The sequence below is a fragment of the Myotis yumanensis genome, unplaced genomic scaffold (genome assembly GCF_028538775.1).
Source record: "Myotis yumanensis isolate MYYU_CA2020_CCGP unplaced genomic scaffold, mMyoYum1.0.hap1 SCAF_5, whole genome shotgun sequence".
NCBI classification, from domain to species: Eukaryota; Metazoa; Chordata; class Mammalia; order Chiroptera; family Vespertilionidae; genus Myotis; species Myotis yumanensis.
Genome location: NW_027223756.1, coordinates 72,434,225 through 72,452,958, shown reverse-complemented (window position 1 = coordinate 72,452,958; position 18,734 = coordinate 72,434,225). Strand labels below are relative to the sequence as shown.

The 18,734-nt window shown below is 46.0% G+C and overlaps 1 non-coding gene across 1 annotated transcript; it reads right to left on the bottom strand.

Annotated features, from left to right (window-relative positions):
* Positions 1–7,109: 7,109 nt before the first annotated feature.
* Positions 7,110–7,216, bottom strand: LOC139011992 (U6 spliceosomal RNA). Its single transcript, XR_011471781.1, has one exon. It is a non-coding gene; the product is annotated as a U6 spliceosomal RNA (small nuclear RNA).
* Between the last annotated feature and the right edge of the window lie 11,518 nt (positions 7,217–18,734).

The following is an 18,734-nucleotide window of genomic DNA, read 5'->3' as shown; positions in this document are numbered from 1 at the left end:
ATTGTCTGGGCTGCAAAAATATTCATTGTGGGCTGCATGTGGCCTGCGGGCCATGAGTTTGACATGCTTGGCCTACAGTGTCCCAAAAAAGATGGGGTGAGAAAGATGGCTGTCCAAAATGACAGTTCCAGATCTACAGAAAAAAATGGACTCCCAATCTTGCAGAACTTAAAGGTGTCTAATCCTCCTTCATAACAGCACTTCAAATACCCCATGCCCAGAGTCCTGTGTCCTTTGAATCTTCTGCCCAAAATTCTTCAATCATTTGTTGTTTGACCTGGCTGTGTGTCCCCTCCCCATCCTGACAGTTATCCAACAGTGCTTCAATGATTGACAATGCAGGTGTTTGTAGGTACTTGACAAAATTACATTTTTCCAACATAATGCTTGTTCTCATGTGGCCCCAGGGAAAGTGAGCTGGTCTCTGGATTTCCACACCACCCAAGAGGCACCTCTCACCCAAGTGAGCTGTGGGGGACAGGAACACAAGTGACAGGAACCAATACAAACAGCTCAAATGTTCACACTGGAAGTGCCCTTGAAGAATAATTTATCCCAACATTCTTATATTATAGGATGGAAACATAATAGCCAGAGATAGAAAAAGATTTGCTATGTATACAAGTTAATTGAGAAATAAATCCAGGGATGTTCCTTGATTCCCACTCTTATAGCTCAAATCATGTCCAGGGTCCAGGATCTTGGCTTCTCGCAAAACTATGTAAATCTAATTGGGTCCCCAAGATATTTGTCCCAGCTATAACTTCATGGCTTCATATGCCCATTTCCTCATCTGTAATATGAGGATAATGACCGGTTTCATAGAGTTGTTGCAAGGGAAAAATAAAAGATAATACAAATTCTAGAGAGAGAAACATCAATGTGAGAGAGACACATTGACTGGTTGCCTCCTGCACATGCCAGGGCAACCGAGGTATGTGCCCTTAACTGGAATCAAACCCAGAACTCTTCAGTCCACTGGTCGACACTCTATCCACTGAGCCAAACCGGTCAAGGCAACAACTGAGCATTTTTCATGCACAAGTCACTATCTACCTGCTCTTCCTCAGCAACTCCAATTATATATATATCTGGCCGCTTGATGATCTAGGTGTTTCATATTGAATAGTTTCTAAAGATATTTTTTCAAGTTCACTATTATTTTCTCCTGCAAAGTCTAATCACTCAGTCTAGTTTTTATCTCAAACATTGTTTTGCCTCTCTAGAAAATATATTTGAATCTCTTTTTATGTCTTCCATGTTGTGCTCACATCTTTCTCTATCTTTTTTATGTATATAATATATTTTAATAACTATTTTAGTGTGCTTGTCTACTAATTCTATCACCTGTGTCATCTGTAGGTCTTTTTCTATTGATTGATAGTTCTCTTCATTATGGGTCATATGTTCCTGCTTCTTTGCATGCTCGGTAATTTTAATTAGCTGAGTGACACTGTGAATTTTACCTTCTCAGGTGCTAAATATTTTTGTATTCCTTTCAGTGTTCTTGAGTTTTGTTCTTGTGTTCAGTTAAACTGCTTGGGGGCAACTCCTTTAAAAGTACGTGTGAAAGATTTTAAGTCAGGACCAAGTCAGCCTTAAGTCTAGGGCTAATCAGGCTTCCTGCAACTACAACGGCCATAATTTTCAAGTACTCTACCAAACACTCCAGATATTAGTAGCCTTTCTATTCTGGCTGGTGGGAACACAAATTATTTCTGATCTGCATGAACTCTGAGGGTGGTTATGCCTATTTCTTTAAGGAGTTCTTTCCCCTGCCTCCAGAAGTTTCCTTGTATAAATGTATCCATCAGTGCTCTGCTGAGTGTTTGAGGGGGGCCTTTTGCAGGTCTCCAAGGCTCTCTTTCCTTTCCACTCCTCCATTCTGTGAATTCCAGCTGCCTTGTCCTCCCAGTGGAGACTGCCCGGACTCCACCTAAGTCTCCCCTCCCAGTACTACACCCTAGAACTCTCTCCCGTTTCCCCTCTCTCACGGATCTCTATCTACACTGCCTGTTAGCCTTTGTCTAAATACCATTGATTCATAATGTTGTGTCCTGGTTTTTAATGGTTGAAGCTAGAGTTGAATTTGGTCCCTGTCACTCCATCTGGGTTGGAAGTGGAAGTCCTGCTTTGACTCTTAGAGAAAAGAGTTCTTCCTTGTTGAGTATGATCTTAGGAAGACACAGGGATTACTGCTGCTTTTTGTCATTGTCCCTCTTCAAGGAGCCTGACCACAAAAGCCAACCCAGCAAAAGTCCGAGCCAAGAGATGGAGAGGAATGATGACATTGTTGGAGCCCTGAATCATGCTGGTGCGACAGACATCTTAGCTATATAAGAAAAAAAAAATCTCTTTGCTCAGACTGGTTGGGAGTCATGGTATTCTAGCATTTAAAGTGAACAGTTTTAGTAACTTGCTTCTATTTAAAAGCGCATGTGAATAATTATAGCATGAGCCTTTTAGAACTGGGACAAGGGTTAAAGAAAATATCCTATATCAAAGGCCTGCCATCTTTGCACACAGTAGGTGCTCAGTCAATGCTGTTCCTCTGTCCTGTCCTCAGATATCTGCTTCTTCCTTGTTACTATTAATCTGGCCTTCAAATTAATCCAATTCTCTCTCTTGCCACCTCCCCAACTCCCGTTTCTTTCCAGTAAGTAGCCGGTCTGTTCCTGGGTTTTCCTCTGAGCAGAACAAGGGCTTTACAGTTAATATCCTGCCGCCTCTGATTGCAGCTTTAAGAGGTGTAACATTTGATAAGCTCCATTTAGCTTGGCTGTGCTGCATTGTTTAAATTATTCAAAGACAGATTGCTCCCCTGCCCTCCCCTCCCCCGCCCCAAGGATTTCTGCTCTACTGAGCCTGCCGCCTGCACGTTACCAGGAAATAAGGAAGGGGAATCAGCAGGGCAGTTTCTCACTGTAAGGCTGAAAATCAGTTCCAGCCGTTGTTCTACACCCATCACACCCCATTATTTCTTGCTAATTGCAAGCCTGGTATGCTGGTTAACTCTTTGCGAACAATACTGGCTTTGATTGCTAAGGAGGCACAGGGCTGCCCCTCCATCCCTCTGCCTCCCTCCCCTCCACCTCTCCCACCGTCCTCAGCTGACTCTGCCTGTCTGGGATTCCAAGGATCTCACTTTGAGGAAGAGGAAATCTAAGAGGGTCTATTCCCCAGGCATTCTGATGGAGGGTGAGGGGTGGTGGGGAGGGATGGCTGGGCAGGTGGTGACAGAGCCTGAGCAACCTCATATCTAAAGGATGGCTGGGAGCAGAAAACACTCCTCCTGGTTCCAAACAAGGATGGAGAGCACTCAGCCATAGACCCAGGACATGTCTCAGTTGGTCATTCACCGGAAAAATTTGCTTAAAATACACTGAATAAATACAGATGGTTGTCAGGTACTTTGAATGAGGAAATACTATTTGGAGGACCGTTTATTTCATCTACAGAATCCATTGGCCTAGATTGGGAGCTATCCATCTAGAATAAGTAAAAATAATTGTAAGAGAGGAGGCCTGGCCTACAAAGCCTAAAATTTTTACTATCTGGTCGTTTACAGAAAAAGTTAGCTGTCCCTTGACCTAGAATCCGGATTAAAAGAGATTAAGGAGACAGGGACACTCAATACAACCTATGAGTTTGTCTTGAATTAGATCCTGGACCACAAAAAGGACAATAGTGAAACAGTTGGCAAAATGACACCTGTCCATTAGATGATAAAGTGCATCAATGGCAGTTTCTTCATTTTGATCATTATTCTGTGGTTCTGTAAGATGTTAACATTTGGGGAATCTGTATATGTGGGAGTTCTTTGTACAATTTTTGCACCTCTTTTATAAATTTGAGATCACTCTGAAAAATCGAACTATGTCACACTGGCGTGGCTCAGTGGTTGAGCATTGACCTATGAACCAGGAGATCATGGTTCCATTCCCCGTCAGGACACATGCCGGTTGAGAACTTGATCCCCAATGTGAGGTGTGCAGGAGGCAGCCGATCAATGATTCTCTCTCATCATTGATGTCTCTATCTCTCTCTCCCTCTCCCTTCCTCTCTGAAATCAATAAAAATATATTTTTAAAGAAAAAATATAACTACAAAAATGATCATAAGGAGATGAAGAGTCTTCCTCCCAGAATTCCAGGGCCTGGGGAAGGTAGCTCTAGGGTAGGGAAAGTGGGGGAAAAGGAATCCTCAGAGCAGAGGATCCCTTCCCCAAAGGGCCTGAGTGTGAGCCAAGGGACCCAGACACTCGGCTAGAGGACACAGGTTTTTGGAAAGAACATGGAGTGAGGAGGGAGGGAGAAGCAAGGTGGCAGTAGGATCACCATGTGGTGACCACTCCCCATAAAACCTAAAGCTTTAGCAAATTTACTAATTTCGAAAATATGTTTGATTAGAGTTCTCACTTATGGAGTGAAGAAGTACTGGCTGGCGGGAGGCTGCATGGAGCTGGCACACCTGGAACAAGGGGCAGAGACGAGGGCCATAAGGAAGTGAGGCTGGCCATTCACAGAAATCTCAGGAGGCCACGGGGCTTACCCAGTCTGGGAACAGGATCGGAGCCACATTCACCTAAATCACCAAGGAGCAGAGAGGTCCTCAGTGCTGGGTTACCGTCTCAGGCACCATGGAACACAACATGTGCGTTACTTCCTTGCAAGGGAGGTCACCCCTGATCTGCTCCCTGGAGAACATGCAGCCCAGACGAACGATAAATGGGGCACCAGGAAAGTCACTCCATCGGAACTCAAGAATGCCCTGGTCACACACAGCCCTCCCCATGCTATTTTCTTTCTCCAGCTATCAGAACCTGCTAACCAAACTCTGGAGGAGGTCCGTTTGCTAGGTGGTAAGCAGCACAGTTGAGTTGATCTGTGGATTGTCTGCAGTTAGTAACTAATAACAAAACAGAAAGATCATTCCCACTGCAGAAGTGTCTTTCAGAAGAGAGGCTGTGAAGAGGGCAGAAGAGTATCTATCAGGTAGGTACAAAAACTGCCAGATCAGGCAGTGTGGCCATGAGAATGCGCCTTGCAGACCTGCCACTTCAGAGGGCTTAACTGATGGGGGGACAACTGCTGTGCTCTGAAATCTATGGCAATGTTTCCAGGAAGGTCCAGATTTATACTCCCAGGAGTTGCTCCCAGCCAAGGACAGAGTGCAGCAGGACACAGGGCAGTATTGCTGGGGCACCTGGGACCCCTCTGATGACCGGTGTGAGCTTTCCCAAACTTGCCTTAGACCGCATATTGGTCTAGAAATCCCCAACCCACTTCTGTCCCTCTTTCCTTCACTCCATTTAGATTTGCTTTGCACAATGACATCTCTCCCAGCCTTCCTGGCTCCCTTCCGTTTTCTCTCCCATAGGCATTCATCTGATTGATTTATAAATCACAGAGGATGGGGCTAACCCAGGTGGCTTTGGCATGGCCTGTTCTGTCTCACGAATGCCTTCTCTCAGATGCTACCTCTGAGATGCCATCACCCACCCAATACAGAGGAAAGGGCGGGGGCAGGATGAAACAGGCCTTGGAGAGGGAGATATTTTAATACCATTTGGTTAATAGTTAAAAGCATAAAATTTCAGGAACACACTCCTTCCTGGGATTATAAGAAAGGATGGTAAAGTAATTCACTCTAGAAAAAAGCCAGCAAGCAGTTGATTTCTGGTTACTGCCAATTGAGGTGGTTATACTTTTGTATTATTTGGTGGCTATGTCTTTAAATGGTTCATTAGACAAGTACTAAAGGCAAGAAATTATCATCAACCCAACGCCACCCTCACCTCAAAAGAAGTGAGAAATGATTCCAGATGAATGAACCCCACATTTAGGGATCTGATTGATCATAAGGAGTCAAAAAACACAGTGTAAGAACGTCAGAGTGATGTGACCTCTATTTCAACAATTACATAATACTTACAGCATGCAATTATTAAAGCAATGCCGTTTTACAGATTTTATTTACGTCTCTGCAAATGTTTTCTCCAAAATAAAAATATACCAGCTAAGTCTGTTTGCAAAGTAGGAAGCTGCTTCAGAAACAGCATGACTAGATGGAAAGTAGAGGGAAGAGTAGAAAGGGATGTGAGAGATGAAGACAGAAAAGGGGAGAAGGAGGGAAGGCCTTCCACCCAGCTCTTGCATCTGGGCCATGGAAGGACCCCTGATGTTGTGGCTGGGGAGCCCCTTTGGAGGACAAAGTTGGAGACATCTGGGTTTGCCAATTCTGCCGCTGATGGAAGTCCCAGAGAGAACTGTCCAAAATGCCCCCCACATTATTTGAAGAGATGAAAACTATCAGCCTAGGGAAAGAATCTTATTTTTTTGAGAAGCAGAGGGAAATATCTGGAAAACATCTCTAGTTCCGTGCACTGTGAGGATGTCGGAGGCACCGTTTGGGAGCCCATAAGGAGGGAATGGAAAGTGGTGATGTGGGAGGAGGTCATTTCCAGACCAGTGGCCCCGAAGCGTGAGAAGACTCAGGTTCAGCTCCTTCCCACACTGAGGAAGCCAAATGGTTCCTAAGAACAGAGAGGTAGCCCAACCGGTGTGGCTCAGTGGTTGAGCATCAACATATGAACCAGGAAGTCATGCTTCTATTCCTGTCAGGGCACAGGCCCGGGTTGCGGGCTCGAATCGCAGTGTGGAGCGTGCAGGAGGCAGCTAATCAATGATTCTCTCTCATCATTGATGTTTCTATCCCTCTCTCCTTCTCCTTTCCTCTCTGAAATCAATTAAAATATATATGTTTTAAAAAGAACAGAGAGGTAATGAACCCCAGAATATTAGTCCTGGAAAGGCCTTGGAGCTCATGGAAGCCAGCCTGCTGTGTGGAGGGCTAGGAAATGGCTCAGAGAGGCTTAGAGCTAGCTACTAAGTGAAGAGCTGGGATTAGAACCTGTCTGATGGCACAACATTGGTGTCATGACACCAGTCCTGTGACTCAAATCAAGAAGGCATTTCTGGGCTCCTCGCCTCAGGGGACTCTGTCAGCACTCACCTCCTTGGCTGGATTTTGGAATCAAAACTGTGCAAGTGATGAAATCATATTTGTCTTTGCTAAAAGGGCACTTCTGAGTTTTTTTGATTTTTTTTTTTAATATGGAACGCTTCACGAATTTGCTTGTCATCCTTGCGCAGGGGCCATGCTAATCTTCTCTGTATCATTCCAATTTTAGTATATGTGCTGCCAAAGCGAGCACCACTTCTGATTTTTTTTAAATCACAGGAAGAAATCTCTTCTTTATTGCAGTTTGTCATGTATGTGTATAAAATATTTGAAACCAAAGTTCCACAAACTGATACTCACCCTGACTATGTGCAATGCATTCCACTATTTTGTCTTCCTGTCTTTTCTTTTCACTCTCATTGGAAAGAAATGGTGCTTGTTATCGAACAAACACTGGTTCAAGGGAAGCCTGTGGTGACCTGAAGCGATAGCAGGTCACTAGAGCCGCTGTACTCTCAGGTGTGGCTGGAAGTCATCATAAAGCCTTTCTGAGAAGACTGGAATGATGACCCAAAGAGGTCCCCATAGCCTCCATGGGTCATCCCACTGCACTAGGTCCAACGGACATGCCTCAACTCGGATGCCCATACAGCCTCTGACTACAATAACAGTGATTCATACCTCACTTACAAGAATTATCTCACTAGGAATAACCTAACAGAATAGGTAATGTTATTCCCTTGTTTAACAGATGGGAAAAAGTAAAGATCAGACCATCTAAGTGACTTGCCCAACGTCACCTGTGGTCAGGACTAAGGCCTGGGTCTTTGATACTCTTTCTATCACAGCCCTCCCTCAACCCCACCCCAGCATTTTTATGATCCTCTGTTAGGACTGGAGGAATTCTCCAATTCTGGGAACTCTCAGTCCTTCTCTCTCTACCCTTAGAAATCTCTTCTAGTTCTCAAGCTCTGTCTGGACTAGGAAGGCTCCTGAGTAGGAGGGACTTCCAATAGTTACCATATAGTAGTCTGTCCAACTGACAGCCCCTCCTCCAACAGGGGCTTCCACCCAAGTCGGCTTCCACAAAGTGGGTGAGCTAATGTTTAAGATGTAGGCAGAGACGATGGATGGCTCGAGAAGAAATATGAAAAAGCCACAGTGCTTTCAGCTCTGCCTGGAAATTCTTTAAAACTGTTGAGGTCAAGAGCGAGTTGCAAAGCCCTCCAAGGAACTTGACTGTGTGCTGGGGGTTAATGTTTTTATTAATTGATTATGTTTGCAGCTTCTTAAAAATATTGTATACCCACTGGCATCCCCCAGTCCCACTGTAACAACCTCAACCCAGCCCTCCATTTATCAATACAATTGCATCAAGGGTAGCCTCCCCGCCTCATCCATCAAACAGGCCACTGTCTGCGGACTTTCCAGGGTTTGTTGTATTTGGGATTAAATGTGGGGATGGAGGTAAAATTAACGGGGTTTCTATAAATATAACTTCTCTGGCTCTTGTTATAACTGGGGGTGGGGGAGGTCACAGGAAATCTCTGGTTTCAAACAACTCCATGTGGAGTGATCCTGTTTACTTGAAATGTCTGGCCAAGATCTAATGATACCCCATTAATATTAAATAAATAATTTCCACAGAAGCTATTTTCTTGGTCATCTTTGCCAAATTTTTTGAGAAAGGGGGCCAACACAGAAGCCTTACATGCGTGTCTCATGTAAAAGCCTCAGGATTAGTGGGAACTAGGCTTCCTTGTTTTTTTAAGCTGTTTCATGTCAGATAAAACTCAGCTGGTGAACCAATCCAGCCATATAAAATGACCCAGCTGGGCTACCGTACTGGTGTTAAAGAAAAATAATCAATGACACTTGTTAAAGATGGTGAGGCAGACCTTATTCAGGACCATGAGGATAGGTACAAGGTCATACAATGGGATATTATAGTGGGGGCGGGGAAGAGATTGGGCTCAGCTCTGAGGACAGCAGGGGCAAGTGGGAGCTTACAGCCAAGGAGACCGGGGCAGGGGCTCAGTGGATGGGAAATTACTCAGAGGAAACACCAAGGGTGAGAGGGGGTCTCAGCTAAACAGACCTAACAAGATTCATGCTCAAGACAGGCCAGGGTGAAGAGACATCACCTGGGGGGGTGGGGGGGGGGGAGTGGAGGATGAGGAACCTGATCGAATATCAAGGGTGATCAGTTGTGGGGTAGAGGGAATGTTCTAATTAAACTGACTTAGCAGGGTTTTTGCTAAAACTAGATTTTACAAGGAAGTGCACAGGCAAACTGCGGTTCGGCAAACCACGGCTCTCCAGCCACATGCGGCTCTTTGGCCGCTTGAGTGTGGTTCTTCCACAAAATACTGGCTCTTCCACAAAATACCGACTTCTGCGCATGGGCCACGAAGTTTCAATCGCACTGTACGTGCGCACCCGCACATTGTATTTTGTGGAAGAGCCACACTCAAGGGGCCAAAGAGCCTCATGTGGCTAGCGAGCCGCGGTTTGCCGACCACGGGCCTAGGAGAAGGTTCAGGAGCCTGACTAAAGGTTGGTCAAACCAAGAGTCTTTGTCACTGGTTACCACCAAGAGGTCATTCCATGACATTCACATTCTCTTCCCACCCAAACCAGCTTTCTGAAAAGCATCTAACAAATGGATTTACCCAAGATGTTAACAGCTAGGCAGCAGGGTTGTCAGATTTAGCATGTGAAAATACAGGACCCCCAGTTAAATTTGAATTTCTGATGAACAATGAGTAATTTTTACCATAAGTATGTCCCGTGCAGTATTTGGAATATACTCATGCTGAAAGTTATCTGTTGTTGATCTGAAATTCAAATTAAATTGGTCATTCAGTATTTTATCTTGCAACCCTACTGGTAAGACCCACTATGCTACTCTTTCAGGGAAATTCAATTTTTAACAGGGATAAGAATAGACAGTAATGTGGTTAGAAGGGAAGATCTACTAGTTTGCTAGGTAAGAGGCCTTCCTTTCTAAGAATTTGCTTTGTATCAGAAAGGTCAGCATCTCCAGCTACCTTTTACCTTGTTGCTAAATAAGAAAGCTTGTGCCTTAGCCCGTAAAACTGATAAGAGCTGACATCATTGAGTGCTGAGCACTTCACATTCACAGTGAGGTAGATATTATGACCTCATTGTTGCAAAAGAGGAAACTGAGTGTAGGGAGATTACAGAACATGCCCCAGTTAAACACCAAGAAAGAGGCCACCAGACCAGGTTGGGGTCAACTGGGAAGGGGACATGTTCTTCTTCGAGCCAACATGTGGGCATGAGAGAGATAGAGATGGATGCAGGGATGCAGCTGGCGATGCCCAGGTGCTTGGTGGATAAATCCAATAAAATGAGGCTACACAAAGTGCTTGGAGGGCACTCACTGGTGTTATTGGGGGAGTTAAGAAAGCTTCGGGACCAAAGTGATCTGGGGAGGCTTAAAAAAAGAGATTTATTTTCTCATAGTTTTGGAGGCTGGAAGTCTGAGATCAAGGTGTCAGGAGGGTCGGTTTCGTCTAAGGCAGCGGTTCTCAACCTGTGGGTCGCGACCCCTTTGGCGATCGAATGACCCTTTCACAGGGGTTGCCTAAGACCATCCTGCATATCAGATATTTACATTATGATTCATAACAGTAGCAACATTACAGTTATGAAGTAGCAACGAAAATAATTTTATGGTTGGGTCACAACATGAGGAACTGTATTTAAAGGGCCAGAAGGTTGAGAACCACTGTCTAAGGCCTTTCTCCTCGACTGGTAGGCGGCCATCTTCTCCCTGTTTCCTCACCTGGCCTCCCCTCTGTGCCTGTCTCTGTCCTAATCTCCTCTTTTGTAAAGACATTCATCATATTGGATGAGGACCCACTCCAATCACCTCATTTTAATTTAATTGCCTCTTTGAAGACCCTGTCTTCAAACACAGTCACATTCTGAGGTCCTGGGAATTAAGACTTCAACACAGGAATTTGAGGATGGGGCCCACAATTCAGCCTATGACAAGAGAAGAATGAGCTCTGTCTCTTCCAACCATTGCCCAGGAGCCATCAGATTCTCATTGTTAATACACACGGACTTGATGGCAGGAAGACTGAAGCAACTCCCCACAGATCAGGCAGTTCTCTAGTTTAAAGGGGGGGAGGGACATTTATTGAACAACTACTGTGTGAAAAGTGCATTGCATGAAGCATGCCTTTCTTCCTCACAGTAACCCTGCAGGCAGCTACTGCTATCCTTGCTGTACTGATTAGGAGATTGAGGTTCAGAGAGTTGAAAACACTTGCCAAAGTTCTCATCATTAGCCTGACTCCACTGCCCAGCCTTTTCCTACACATCAACGTGCCTGCCTGCAAAGCCCAGTCTCCACTGAAGGACCTGGCACAGTGTCCCTTGCCTGTGTTGCCCATCTCTTGTCTGGCAGAGCCCAAACCAGACACATGGGCCCACACTGCGCCTGAGATGTGCCCGTGGAAACGACAGGTAGCTCCTGGGACACCGGAGCCTCGGGTCAATATTTACCCAGTAATTCAAGCAGGCAATAAACAGCTTACAGGTAGCCTCTCACACACACCACGCAGGCCTCCTCAGCCCTTGGACAGGGCCCAGCTCCAGCAAGTCCGGGCTGGGGCCTCCTCTCCTCAGACTCAGGGAGCAGCAGCTCCCAACCTGGCTGCACAGTAACGCCCCTCTCCCAAGGGAGCTTTGAAAATCCTGGGACCCAGGCCAGCCAGGCCAATGCAGCGCCTCAGAGGTAGAACTCGGGCACCAGTATTCTGTAACACTCCCCGGTGTGCAGCCAAGGTTGAAAAACACTGCTGTCTACAAATGTCGTAAAGACTCTATTGTCCCTGTCCCTGCCGAGTGTGACATGCAGCACAGCACCCCTCCCCTCCATATTTCCTCCTCCAGCCATGCCCCATAGAGACAGAACATGCTCATACATGGATGTGCACACACAGTCAGGCACACGCCTGCAGACTCCTGGACCATTTGTCATAGGCCATATGAGAAAGGCCCAGAAAACACCACTGTTAAGGTTCTCCAAGTGGGGACGCATGAGTCACAAAGCCTGGTTTACCCCACGTGACCCAGCATCTCAGCAGGGCCTGCACAGCCCTCGCTGCCATCAGAACAGAAGGGTCAGACCCAGCCCTGAGATTTTGGTTCCAGGATCTAGGAGGGTGATTCTGATGGGCAGCCCACAGTTGCGTCACAGTCAGGGGAGGAGAGGCACCTTGGCAGTGACCAGCCCTCTTTTCTGTGTGGGGAAACTGAGGCCCAGAAAGGTACAGGGATGTGCACAAGGCCACCCCGAAAAGGGCTGCACCTGAGCACTAGCTGGTTGATTGACATTAACAACCATCACAATTGTCATCATCACGGACAGCTTGCTCCGGGCTGGCCACTTTTCTCAGCTGTTTGTGTGTTCACACCCTTAACCCTTACAACCTTGGAGGTGGGTGAGGCTTTTGCCCAATTCTAGAAAGGAGAAACTCAAACTTAGCACTTTTCTCCCTTTTTTTTTTAATTGTGTAAAATACGACATAAAATTTACCATCTTACTAATTTACCAATTACTAACCATTTTTCGATGTACAGTTTGGTGACAGTAAGTATATCATTGTACAACCATCACTACCATCCATTTCAGAACTTTTTCATCTTCCTAAACTGAAACTCTATGCCTGTTAAACACTAACGGCCTTCCTCCATCCTCCCTCCCCCCAGCCCCTGACAACCACCATTTTACTTTCTGTCTCTATGAATTTGACTCCTCTAGGTACCTCATAGAAGTGGAATCACACAGTATTTGTCTTTCAATGACTGGCTTACATCACTTCGCATAATGTTCTCAAGGTTCATCCATGATGTAGCAGGTGTCAGAATATCCTTCCTTCCTAAGGCTGAATAATATCCCACTGTACATATTACACGTTTTGTTTATTCATTCATCCATGGACGGATACTTGGGTTGTTTCCGCCTTTTGGCTATTGTGAATAATGTTGCTATAAACATATGTATGCAAACATCTGTTTGAGTTTCTGCTTTCAGTTGTTTTGTGTATACACCCAGAAGTGGGATTGCTGGGTCAAATGGTAATTTTCTGTTGAATTTTTGGAGGAAGCTCATACTGTTTTCTACAATAGCTGCAACCATTCCCGCCAGTGGTGCCCACATCCTCACCAACATTGATTTTCTGTTTTTGTTTTTCTGATAGTAGCCATCCTACTGAGTGTGAGATGGTATGTCGTTATGGTTTCAATTTGCATTTCCCCGTTAGTGATGTTGAGCATCTGTTCACAGGCTTGTTGGCCACTTGTATGTCTTCTTGGGGAAAATGTGAAACTTAGGACTTTAAAGTAACTTCCCCAAGGCTATGGAGTTAATGGTAGCCGGGTGAAGTTCACACCCAAACATGTAACTTCCTGAACTTGCTCTTAACCACTAGCACTGAATAACACATGGAAAGCTCTCGGAACAGTACCTCAAATGCATTAACTGTTCAATACTGGTGAGCCCAGGTGCATCTTTTTGGTTTGGTAATAATGATCCCTACGCCAAAAAAAGAGACAATGTATGATTTACTTTCTTTTTTGCTTTCATGAATATCTAAATTTCTCTGGTAATCCTATATTAATTTTGTACTGAAGAATTAACATTTTTGAAAGTGGCTGTACTCTTCTTAACAGATTTATGGAAATATAACCTATATACAATATACAATAAACTGCACTTAAGTGTGCAATTTGATAGGCACCATCACCAGTCACAATAATGAGCATATGTGTCACCACTAAGTCTCCTTATGTCCCTTTGCAGAGGTACCTGTATTCATATTGCATGCCTTCCCACCATTCCCTCTGCTCATGCACTCTCCACCCCTCCCAACGACCCTCAGCATCAGAATTTGTGGACTGTGAGGGGGGAAAATGTGTACTCTTTTCTAGTGATCACTGCCATCACAACAACCCTGATGATGCTGCCTGGAATAACAGACCAGGTCTCAGCAGCTAAGAGTAAACTAAGCCTAGAGGAGCGCAGGCTGCAGCAAACAGTGCCATGGTGAAAGGAATGAGTGAGATGGGATAGATCACCAAGTACATTAAAGGTGCCAGTCTCTTTGTCCAGAACGTCCTCCTCTGGCATCACCCAATTTTCAAACTCCTATTCATCCTTCAAAACCCACTTCTCCTTCTGGGAAGCCTCTCTTGGTCCACTGTGCCCCCTCTGCTCCGTGTCTGTGCCCACCTGCACTGACCTGCCATTTGTCCCCTCACTGCTCTGGAGAAGACCCTCCATCAGTCATTCCTTAAGAGTAGAGGCCACCCATCCCTCCCAACCACCTCAGTACATTCTCTTCATATTCAAGCCCCCAGCTCTTTTTGAAAATTAACTGTGCCCTTAAACACATTCACATTGTTGTACACCCTCACCACCATCCATCTCCAGAATATTTTCATCTTCCCAAAATGAAACTCTGCACTCTGCACTCATGTGTCTGGTTTGGGCTCTGCCCAATGGTTGGAAGAGACAGAAGCCCTGCACTCTATAACTCCTTCTTCTCTGCTTCCCCCATCCCTGGCAATCATCGTTCTAGTTTCTGTTTCAGTAAATTTGACTACTCTGGGTACCACATGTAAGTGGAATCATATAGTATATATCTTGTGGTGTCTGGCTTATTTCATGTAGCACAATGTCTTCAAGGTTCATCCATGTTGCACCATGTATCAGAATTTCCTTCCTTTCTGAGACTAAATAATATTTGCTTGTATGGATATACCCCATTTAGTTTCTCTTTTCATCTGGTGGTGGATACCTCTTGGCAATTGTGAATTACCCGGCTTTGAACATGGGTGTGCAAATATTTCTTTGTGACTTGCTTTCATTTCTTTGGGGTATATACCCAAAAGTGGATTTGCTAGGTCATATGGAAATTCTACATTTAATTTTTTGAGCTCCTGCCATACTGTTTTTCACAGCGGTTGCCCCATCTTAGATTTCCACCAGCAGGACACAAGGTTCAAACTTCTTCACATCCTCACCAACACGTGTTATTTTCTGTTTCCCCAGCAATTTTTAACCTCACTACAGCTCCTAATCTCTCTCTACTTATGCTGGTGAAACGTAGAAAAGTTCAATCTTCCAACGTATTTTGCCACCAGAACTCCTCATTTCTGTATGGTCCCTAGTTCTCAGATGTTTTACGTCCTGTAAAATAAAATCCAGATGACTTCAGACATCCTGTCTCATCTTGTTTGGCGCTGGCCCAGAGCTGGTAGGAGGTTACTTTGACCTGCACATAAGTGGGTCGGGCACCTGTCCTGATGGCCACCAACCTGGGGCCTCACCTTTGCAAAGGGCTGGCTGTGAGCCAAGGGCTCTTGTGGGGTCTTCACCTCTGCTGCTGGCTTGCTTTAAAAAACAACAAAACCCACCTCTGCTCATTAGTGGAATGTGGGGATTTCACAGATATTCACAAGCTTCATCAGAAAAAAGACAGCCCCAAAGTAGCCCCCACGTATAAAAAGGCACCCCTGTGAGAATTGAGATTAAGGGTTAAAGGACTTCAGAAGACAATCGGTCCCCACCCTGCCTCCAAAACTCCACAGAAGGACATTCGCTTTCTTTTTCGAAATCTCAAGGGAAAGAGAAGAGCTTTCTGTGTGTTTCTCAAATCACACTGCTGTGCTCTGAATATTTGTTTCCTCAAAATACATATGTGGAAATCCTAACTCCCAAAATCTTTGGAGATGAGGCCTTTGGGAGGTGATGGGTGGGATTAGTGCCCTTATAAAAAAGACCCCCCAGAGCTTCCTAACCCTTTTGGCCATGAGAGGACACAGGGCAAAGACCACTGTCTGTGAAGAAACTGGCCCTCATCACACAGTGAATCCGCTAGCGCCATGATCTTGGACTTCCAGCCTCCAGAACTGTGAGAAATTTCTGTCATTTAAGCCACCCAGTCTGCGGCATTTTATTATAGGATTCTGAATACTCTAAGACACTCTAAAAAATGGTGAGGGGTGAGAGGTTGGGGAAGGTAGGCAGCATCGTTTGAACGGCTACTCTCTGTAAGGACCATGCTCGGTGCTCAATATATTTTATATTCTAGAACTCTCACAACCCTGAGGGATAAGTGATAGTGAGCCAGTTTTACAGAGTAGGAAGCTAAGGCTTCCAGGGGGTTAGCAGCTTGCCCATTAGTGATGGTGATGCAAACCCACACATGCCAGCCTCCAAAAGCCACGCTTCTTCCCAGTGGCCAGCTGCTGCTGACCAACACCATCTCCTTCTGGCTCCCAGACCCTTTGCTGCAGCAGGAAGAGGGGAGGAGGGTGAAGTGCTGGGCCTCCACTTTGCAGGCTCAGGGCTGGACTTTCCCCAACAAGCGAGCGGGCCCTGGAGGCTTGACCACCACTCAGAGGAGACTGACTTAAAAACAGAGTCGTTTTTATCTATTTATTACGGCCAGATGGTGACAGGAATGACTTAGGAAGTCAAATCAAGGTCACATCCAGCTTGATACAAAGAAAGTCCATGCAAAGTGAAGTTGGGATTCTTAATGCATTTTTTTTACTGTGGTAAAATTCACATAATATATGATGCAGCATCATAACTGTTTTCAAGTGCACACAGCTCAGTGGTACTAAGTGCATTCACGTTGTTGTACAACCATCACCACCATTCATCTCCACAACTTTTTCATCTTCCCAAAGTGGAACTCTCTACCCATTCTACACTAACTCCCAACTCCTCCTTCCCCTCAGCCCTTGGCAACCACCCTTCCACTTTCTGTCTCTATGAGTTTGTCTACTCTAGGTACCTCATGTAAGTGGAATCGTAGTAATTGCCCATGGCTGCTTTTTTCACTGAATATAATGTCTCCTAGGTTGAATTTAGGGATTTTTGAGATTCTTGCACAAAGAGTTGTGTCCTGGTGACTCACCCATCTCCGCTTAGGGATCAAATGCCAACTTCCCTGGGCTCGATACCCACCCACAAACCCACCCCACCTCTCCCTCTGCGGAACACACCTCCAATAAAGTCAGGCTAGAGAATAGCCTTCCTCTTCACTTCTACCCATTTCCAGACCTTGCTAAAGTCCCTACATGTCCGGATGACTTTTCACTTGTTCATTTTGGGAGATGAGAGTTGCACAGGCACCTTGATCTTATCAGGATTTAACACACCCCAACCTCCCGGGGCAGTTCCCTCGGGGAAGGCATTGGATTCAGCAGCTGCCTCCCAAATCTGGGGGCTCTCGGTAGCCTCTGCCATCAACCTGGGCACTGGCCAGGGCTGGCCTCATCCTGTCTTCTGCTCATTTGCTCCCTCTACTCAACCTCTAACCCCTCTCTTTACTTCTGTGAAATCAAGATGCCCTCTGGGCCTCTCCCTGCCTTGCTTCCCTCCACCCACTCCACCAGCCTGCCTGTGCCCACCTGCGCCAATGTGCTGTTTGTCCCCTCACCGCTGTGGGAGAAGACCTCTGTCAGTCATTCCTTGGGGGTCAAGGCCGCCTGTCCCTCCCAACCACCTCCTGGCTGCCCCAGGCTGCCAAGGGCAGCTCCACTCTGCCCTCCTGGGAACACGCGGCCACGGGATTGCATCATGCACACCTTTAGACTGCAAGTGCCACATGGGCAAGGACTCTGCTGTTTGTCTTGGCTACACCTTTTTCATTAATTCCCTGCTGTCCTCATTTACGGCCCCATAAAACTACGGGATTGGAAAGAAATAAATAAGCAATTGGCCGTTGGCGCTCCCTTTCCAGGGGAGAGGTTGGGAGGGTCCTACTTTCCAAGTTCAGAAGTGAAAATATCACCTTTCACCTAAATAAGGAAAGGAACCCAAGAGGCCTTACTGAGCTCAACAGCTCCCCTCTGAGCCCTGTCTTGTCTGATTCCTAAAGGACTTCCTCCCCCTGCGAATTCATCAGGACTCCTCTATGGCGCCCAACTCATCCCATCTTCCATCCCATCTCCCACCTTCTCACTCCTGGCTGCCTTGTCACCTGTAACTATCCAAAACTGTCGCTAGTCCCGCCCCTCGCCCCCGTCCTCCTCCGAACCCTTCACTACCACCACCATTTTCCTTCCCAGAACCCCAGACTGGGGAAGTTCTCCCTTCACGAGAACCCTCTCCCTGCTTCCCCAAGAAATCTCCTCTATAGGGCCTTTCAACTTATGTGTAAGTGAAGGAGAATAAAACTAAGGACTTCCCCATAAGCTGCCTCCCTACTTCCTCTCAAGCACCAGGTGGCACCATGGACCACCCACCCCTGCTGCTGCCAGAAAAAGAATTCTGCAAGACAATGCTGGAAGCCTCCTTCCTTGAGTGCTCTGAATGATCCCATATTGTCTATAGAATCAGGCACTAGAAGCTCTGAGCACTCTGACCCCAGCCTCCCCTTCCAGAATCGCCTCCCACAACCTCAATACATGACAGCCTAATGCCCCAGTCCTTTGTAGAATGTGCATGGTCTCTATCCTTCTCTCAGGGGAATGGGGGATTAAATAAGGGAGAATTTTATTTTTTTAAAGAAGGAAGAGCCATGATGCTGTATCTGATGGTGATGGGAATGATCCAGGAGAGAATGAGTGGATGAGTCGAAGGAGAGAGGGGAGGATTGTTGGAGCCACATCCTGAGCATCAGGAAGGAATGGGGTTCCATCCACATGGAAAGGAGGGAATGGGCTTTTGTAAGATCAAGGACAGTACAGCTGTGCATGGTGGGAAGGGGGGTAGA